The sequence below is a fragment of the Diplotaxodon limnothrissa genome, linkage group LG3, assembly GCF_057381915.1.
Source record: "Diplotaxodon limnothrissa isolate DT_005_m linkage group LG3, D_limnothrissa_male_GT1.1, whole genome shotgun sequence".
In the NCBI taxonomy this organism is placed as follows: domain Eukaryota; kingdom Metazoa; phylum Chordata; class Actinopteri; order Cichliformes; family Cichlidae; genus Diplotaxodon; species Diplotaxodon limnothrissa.
The window spans coordinates 19,836,856-19,845,524 of record NC_140598.1 but is presented as its reverse complement, the minus strand read 5'-3'; the positions used below and the strand labels follow the sequence as shown (position 1 = coordinate 19,845,524).

Below are 8,669 nucleotides of genomic sequence, written 5' to 3'. Positions count from 1 at the left end.
TAAAAATATCTTTCATTAGTAGGAATCATTTCAACACTTGTTCATGACCCATCATTTTGAAGTCAGAAGCTGTGAAGAAGTGCTGATGAAGCAGGACATGAAGAAACTCTGTAAGTGAAGGCAGTGACTCTCTGAAAGGCCGTTAAACATGACACTCTCACACATGCTCAGCAGTTTTCCTCACAGTATCCAACAGTTACAGTTTCTCAGCAGACATCAAATTAATTCTCCGTGAAGCCATTTATTTCTTTAGAAGTCTGAACACTGTACACATTTCACAGCAGTCAGTGTGTAAACAGCTGGAACCTGAAAGTCCATCAGGAGTTTCTTTTTCTTTACAACATTAAAGATCTGGATGAGTTCAACTCTGATGTTGCTGTGTCCTCTGAAGAAATGAATTTAATCTGAACACAACTCGTTTCTTTAAATGTTCAGAGGTTTTGTAAAAGCTCATCATTCACTTCCTGACTCCATCAAAAAGCTGCTAAGATGACAACGACTCAGGTCAAGAAATGTCATCTCAGAGTTCCTCACCTGCTTCCGTCATGTCCATCACGAAGATCCCAGTAGAAGCTGAATGCATGAAGGTCAGTTTGTAAAGTAAAATGAAAACTGAAGGCTCTGCCTCCCATTCTACTTGTGAAGATGATGTCAGATTTTTTCAAAACATTTAAATGTTACAGTGTTTCAATTTAGTTCAGTTTTATTTAAACAGTGCACCTCAAGGTGTTTTGAACATCACTACTGGGTAGTAATGCAACCTTGGTCTGCTCACCATCATGACCCGACACACAGTCCTGGAGATGAATTGCGATTCCCGATAATATCGTCCGTGGCTCTTCCCACTGCAGGAAGCAACAGTTTGATACCAGTTAAAGATGGGGAACATGAATACAAATCAAATCATTAAAAATAATATCAAACTTTCCCTCCTTCATACCAAACTTCTCACTTTCCCTTCAGGAACCTAAAAAGAATCCAAATTGACCTGGACTGGTGGGGCAGGTGCTGGGTTCAAACTAGATAGAGGCTCAATGTAGTCTTAAGAAACTGATCAGACACAAATCTTAAAACCAGTCCTTTTGTTTAAACTTGCTTCATGGGTTTAGTAGTAATGTGGCAGCTGTGAAAGACAGCACAGAGGCACTAATCATGGCAGCACAGGAACAAGCTCTGAGCACAAGATCCAAGGAGGCTGGGGTCTATCACACCAGGCAAGACCCCAGGTGCAGGCTGTGTAAAGATGCCCCTGAGACAATCCAGCACATAACAGCAGGGTGCAAGATGCTAGCAGGCAGAATTATTGCGCTAGGATCCTGTGAGACTTCCAGATACAGAAGGACAAACTGGTGATTGTAACCAGCTGGACATAGTGGTGTTGGACAAGCAGAGGAAGATAGACATAGTGATGGATATAGCTGTACCAAGCAGCAGACTTTATATTGCATATCCTGCCATAAATTGTGTATGGTATGATTTATTAAGGTATGATGGAGTGCCTTCTTTCACATTCAGACATGGATTGATCTTGAGCTAGGCGGATGCAGGCCCCCAGTCTGCGTATTGCCTGGTGCATAGAGTTCAGAGCTATAATACAGAGTTCCAATGTGGAGAGTCTTCAGTGTGTATCAACGTCAGCACCACCAAAACTGGACTATTTCAGACACACAGATGTTTAAACTTTTGGTCTGTTAAGTTTGGCCTTCAGCAGGAACCAAGGGCAGTGATAAGCACCCGCTTTACACGTGTAGCTGTACATGTGTCTGCAGCAGAGTCCCTCTGTGCTGGTCCTGGGCTTTCTGTTCAAACTTAAACATTTAGATCCTGAATGACCTTGTGTGTCCTTGCTTGAACGAGCATTTGTATCAGTTAGTGGGACTGACAGCAAAGGATTATAATGAAATTTATTTTTGAATTATTGATAATTATGTGATTCTCAAACCAGAAACCCTGGATGACCAGCCAGATCCGCACACTTCTCAAAGCCCAGGATGCTGCCTTCAGGTCGGGCGACTGAGTTCTGTACAGGTCTGCTCAACCTGATCTGAAAGAAGCTAAGACGGACCATAAAAGTAGCATAGAGTCCCACCTGTCCAGCAACAACACACGGGGGGTGTGGTTGGGCATACAAGACATCCGAAACCAAAGAGGCTGCACTGTGAAAACAGGAAACTTAAGTGCGCCACTGCTGAAGGAGATAAACACCACAACAGCAGCACCCTGCTCCCATCCTCATCCTCACCTGGTTCCTGCACCGCTCCATTTACTGTAATGGAGCACGATGTCAGACGTGTGCTCCTCATGGGGGATGTTGGCTCGCTCGGCGGTAGGCAGAACAGTGGAGCCCCTGAGGGCTAACAGCTGATCCCTGCTGTAAATAATGGGAGGTCAGACCTCCATGTGCTGTCCGGACACAGATGCCGTAAAAATGTGATAAAAAACATGATTGATCCATAAAATTCTGAGATCCACTGTGGAGTAGTACAGTCCACAATTAAAAAAAACAACAACAAGAAACACAATAACAACAAAGAAAGAGAAAAAAGGACTTCGTCAGGTCGGAGCTGCTGATACTGGCTGCCAGCTCGGAGCGGCGCTGGAAGTAGAAGTACTGAGCATCTCCATCATAGTCAGCAATGGCAGTGAAAACAGGTATTTTTTACAGATATTCAGATAAAAAACAAACAAACAAAAAAAACATTTCAGATTAATATCTCTGAGAAATCAAACTTCACCTTCATTTTTCATTGATATATTTAATCCATATGTAGCTACCGACAGTCCACACAGTGCTCAAATGTGTTTTTATTCATTAATATACAACAGATTATTTTTTTTAAATTCATGTTTAGCTCAGTTGATCATCATGTGAATGCAGAGAAGCAGGAAAGGAGGAGGGCTGAAACTGCACGTCAGAGATGATTTCACAATTGTACTGATGCTGTTGTGTGTATAAAGAACGATCAGCAGCTTTCAGCCAGCCAAACGCTGTCTATACACACGTAAGTATACAACTGCTCACACAGCATCTCTGTTTGCTCTTTACGTTCCTTTAAATTTGGCAAAAAATTACCCTTTTTTACCCATCTTGAGGTAATCAATTAAAAATCATTTCTCGGTCCAGCATGTTGTACAGTGCGTTCCCAGACAAGTTTCTTGGGGAGGCAGAGAGCATAAAATCTTTATGAGTAGTTCAATTTACAGGTACCTTAATGTGTTTGTGGTTTAAGGAGGAAGAGATGGAGACTATGAAGACTCTGCTGAAGGTTTATCTGCTGCTGCTGATCGGACCTCCCTTCACTCTGGTAACGCTTCGTATTCTCTTTTGTGTCCAGTCTGTGTGAAAATGTGCTCTCTGCAGCTTTTCAGTTTTTCACACATTTATTTCATCGTGTGGGGTCAAACTTACTTTTTAGCATAAAATACAAAAACATTCAGAACAATTCAAATTTAATTAGCTACACATTTAAAAAAAAAACAACTAACGATCCGTTTAGTAGCAAAATCATGTCATTTTATTATATCTCAGAAAAAACTGTAAATGTAGACAAAGTCGTAATGCTACAGCAGTTTCAGCTGCCATGCACCTTCCTGATTTCAAACTTTTAAAACAGTTTTTAAATCTTTCTGTTTACTCATTAATCTTTTAACTTTGACGCAGCAACAAACAGTGGGCAAGTACATCACCGAGCTCCAGGTGTCTCTGGATGAAGCTGAAGAGGCGTGTCTTAGCAGTCAAGGTTTCAGCAAAATCGATGTTGATCTGAACAAAGGAGCTGAAGGAAAATACATCTACCTTTGGTACAAAAAAGGCAGCAACTCACCAATCACCAAATTCATGTCTCTATAGAAGCAAGGGAGGAAGCCCTGATGTTCGCATTTGGATGGGAGAGACTGGCCTGTGATCTGAACCGGAAAGCTAGAGGAAAATGGATCTACCTGTGGGTGAAGAGGGAGAGACCAACCTACATCTGTGACATCACTGCCAATGCTGACTATGATGGAGATGCTGACTACTTCCGGAACGGCTACATCAGAGTGGACGAAGATACCAACAGAGGTGCAGGAGGATCCTTTGTCTTCATCTGGTACCGTCAGACCAATAACTCTCAAAGAGCCATCACAGATCTGCAGATCTCCATTAATGATATAGAGAAGATGTTGTTTCCGTATATGGGCTTTACAAGGGTAACTACTGATCTAAGCAAGGGGGCAGGAGGAAGTTACGTGTACCTGTGGTACAAGAAAGGCTCCGGTCATCCCATTCGGGCGGTCTCTGTGATCGTCAACACAGCAGCTGTGGAGGCGTACAGCAATCCCAGGGTCTTCATTAGACAAAAAAACCTCAACAGTGGGAACGAAGGTAATACACTGTACCTGACCTTCAGTTCGTTTTAGTAACAGAGCTGGGAATGCTCACTGGGCAGAAACCAAAGAGTCTATGGTGTTCCTGTTCAACCAGTTTGATTGTTTTTCTTTCCTTTCTGAAATGATTTGACTCCAACAATGATCATTGATCCTACAGTCAATCTGTTCGATTAGCTCTGTCTCACTGTATTCTGATGATTGTCACTGTTTCAATAAAGTCTGTTCAGAATATGAAATATCTTTGTGTCATGTGTAAAACCTCGGTGCATGTCAAGAGAATCTGAAGAAGTGAGAGAAGAGAGCAGCTCAGCAGGATCACTGCATGACTTCATTTAGCAGAAACTTCACTGTGTGGACATCACGAGTTTACTTCTCATTATTCTCTGTGTCAGGGTAACAGGACAGCTAAAGAATGATTCACAGGTACCAGCCCCAGAAACACCGCCCCGAGGCAGCCACCACCCTGAAAGGAAGAGTAGCCAATCACCGATACTCAGAACTCTGTATTACTGGAGCTGTTACTGTATGTTTTACTGATATTTTACTTTTTATTAACATGAGTATTATTGGTAGCAGTAGTTGTAGAATTAGCAGTGTCGGGTAATTTCCTATAAAAACCAGTTCAAAACAGGGTGCACGTTAAGAACAGTTACCACATGAACCATTATACACACTCCAATATATATAATGTTCTAACGCATGGCAAAACTTCAATTTATTTTTTTTATTTTTTTAACTTTTTATTTTGTACTTTTCCAAATTTATAGTACATGCAAACAAAAATATGAAAAAGGAACACAAAAGAAACAAATAAAAGGTATAAAGCACACCTAATCTGTGGGGAAAAGAAAACAAAGAATAATTTTACACCTATATATAGAGATGGGGCCAGGGAATACCCAAAGCAGGGGCGATTTTAACCCATTTGGAGGGTGCTTCAGCACCCCCAAAAATGAATCAAAGCACCCCCAAACATTTCTTACTTGTTTTTTATACTTTTTCGACAATATTTGCTGTTTGTGTGACATACTACTAAAAATATAAAAAGCATACAGTACTGAGTTGAGACCAATGTTCCCTCGAAGCTACACACGTGCGCAATTGCGCACTGCTGGCACGGTCTCTGTGCACAGAAAATCTGTGTTGCGCACAAAAAAAAAAAAAATGACAGTACCTGAATTCAAATTCAAATTAAAACTTTAACAATTCTGTTTGGCAGTGTTAGTCAGTAAGTGACCGGCTGCCACCGTATGGGATCAGAACGATGCCACCTTACCCCACAGTCCAGCCAATGATGCGATTCACATTCGTATATACGCAGCTAATTAACGTGGTTGACAGGCTATGACAGCGTCCTTATGTGCCGACACCGGTGTTTTAGCAAAGCGGCTGATGTGGAGTGAAGCCACGTTAATGACAACGTGTCCAACCATTGGAGATGTGAGCAGGACAGACGGAACAACTGACGGAGAAAGTGTGGACTTTATACCAGTTTTTAAATTGTGTTGATCGGCCACGTAAAACCAGAGTTATGATAAAAATATCTGCAATGTTTGGTTTTCTTCCTCAATACTGTCGTTTATATTTACTGCGGCAACTGAACTGAAGAAGCTTCTTCAGAAGCTTCTTCAGAAGCTTCTCGGATGAGAGGTGAAACGTCTTCAAGTAACTTAAAGAAGTCCAGACGCTTTTCTTTCCAAGCTCCTTTGACTACGATGACCTGGATGATTGAGAACCTTCACAGACATTTTACTGCGGGAAAAAACGATAAAAACGGCGTTTTATAAGGAAAAAGCTGGAAAGCCTGTGGGAAAAGCCAAACCCCCGCTTCCACTTTCCTATTCGTGCAAAAAAGTACCAAATCAAAAAATGATATGGCAACGATGCATCTGGTTGTTAAGAAACGGGGGAAGTTTTAGGAGTGACGGTGGTGTTTTGAGATGTGAGAGATTTGAGAGGTTTAGCGCAAATCTTGTGTAGTCAGTGTGTAGTTAGTGTGTAGTGTAGTCAATAGTTTTGTTGTGTGTCAGAACAATGAGGCGACTGCTGAGTGTTACAGGTGTTACAGCAGTGACACATCTGCTGCTGTCAGGCCTGCAGGTATCAGGCTGTTGTTCTCCTTCATCTCTTGGTGGACAGAAATTAGTTTTTGGAGTGGCACAAATAATTTGTGTGGCATCAGATTTGATGCAGAACAGCTGATTGTTCTGTGAATAGTTTGAAATGTTTATTTAAAAAAAAACAAAAAAAACGCCTTGGCTGCATTAAAAAAAAAATAGCTGCAAAAAATCCTGTTGTTTGCATAACTGAGTAACTTTTTTGAAGAAGTAACTATATAATTAATTGCCCAGCATCGGTCTTTATTTACTGTATTTTGCAGACAGAGTTACAGACTCTCTGCCAGACCACAGACTCATAATACAAGTCAGAGCTTTATAAAAGAAAAAGAAAAGAAAGAAAGTTGTGTTTTCAAAATTGGAGTTTAAGTTATTTTTACTTCCAATAGTCTTAACATACTACAAGGTCAATGACTAGATTTTTTTAACATTTTCATTGTAAGTGGGCTAAAGCAGTTAATTAAAGGTAGTCTAACATAAATGTCAATGCTGTAATTTGGTTTTATTTTTAATAAACTATATAACTTGGATGGATTCGATGCTGGTGTGACCATAGTGCACACGTCTGATGTCGCAGTGGTCCAAGGGACGCTCAGGGAGTTTGTGTGTTCACTCAGACACATGAAAAATTAGAGGGAACATTGGTTGAGATGTAACATTTTAACAACAAAAATATAGATACTCCCCCCTCCCAAAATGTTTTTTTCCAGCTCACCTCTCCCCTACTCTGACTCTAGCACTGTCTGCCAGAGGGATGGTGGCTGAGATGCAGCGGAGCAGAGGTGTAAGTGCCTGGCTTAAAACAGGACATATTATCTGCATTTAACCTTCAGGTACTCTTTAAATAGTTGGGATCAGACCATGTTTCTTTTAAGCTGAAAAACATTACACCAGGGAACCTGCAGTGTTGAAAACGTGTTTTTCTACGATGTTTGCTACCCTACAATCCGTCCTGCTCTCTAGTAAAATCAGCGACATTTGGCCGTCCTGTTGCTAACATTGAAATTTATAAAGCCTATTTAAAATTGTCCGTAGCTGCTGTTGTTACCACTGTCCTGTTTGAAATGGATACTGACTGGATGCCCACTAACCTTATAACTCCTGTTGTGTGTGTGTGTGTGTGTGTGTGTGTGTGTGTGTGTGTGTGTGTGTAAAGAGAGACATCCAGGTTCATAATGGATATAGGAAACTTTTTTTTTTCCAAAAAAGGAGCCACATTCAGGTAAAAGTGTAAAATCAAATGATCCGTCAATCAAGAATAATGTTGGATCAGTGCTTCAGTATTTATATCTTTTATTAGATGTTCATGTGGTTTGGTTATTTGCCTTTGGCTGAAAGTAGACTGAGAGAGGACTTTTTGTTAGTGATCTTAATAGTATTTTTTTTTTCATATTAATGTAATTTTTCATCTAATTGAATACAATCTATTTGTGTATGATTGTCAGTCCAAAGAGGGAGAGAGGAAAGAGGGAACGTGAGGAGAAAGAACAAGGTCAGGAAGAACCAGGTAAGCAAACAGGGAGCAGTGACAGGCAGAAACTGTTGAACTGACAAAGAGAAAAAACCTGATTTTACTCACAATCTGAAGTTGTGTCCTCCCTATATTAAAGCTGCTGTACAGAATCTGCTAAATAAACTGGGTTTAAACATTTTTACCCTCTTTAACAACTTTCCAACATAACATTATAGTTGATCAGGGAGATTAAAATTAATGATATATTTTTATGTGGTTCAGCCACAACTCTACTAAAACCTCAGCCAGTAATAGGTCGGCCAACCTTTGAACCGTCCAGTTGTCTGTGTGACTGCCGCAGTACGTGCATCACATTTGCGCACTATCAGAAAGAGCCAAACAGCCCTGGTGGAGTGAGGAGCTGTAAAGAGAAGCAGATGCTCTGTTTCTAAAAATGTTTTAAGCTTGTTTCAAAGATTCTGTACTGCAGCTTTAAATGTTTTCCAAAAGCACACAGACACTTATCAGTGTTTCTCACACTTTTTACAGTGTGGACCACCTGAGAAAGTGTCAACCCTCCCAAGCACCACCATGAAAGCATGAAACTCATAAATCTTACAACACAAAATTAGTGTCTGCAGTAAAGATTTTTTCATACATTTTATACATTCTACCACAGGCAAAGTTGCCTCCATTTTTATAGTTTTTTTTATTAATATTTTGTAATAATT

The 8,669-nt window shown here is 40.5% G+C and overlaps 1 pseudogene; it reads left to right on the top strand.

The window, feature by feature from the left end:
* The first annotated feature begins 545 nt into the window (after positions 1–545).
* LOC146634814 (uncharacterized) lies at positions 546–4,398 on the top strand (annotated as a pseudogene).
* The last annotated feature ends 4,271 nt before the right edge of the window (positions 4,399–8,669 follow it).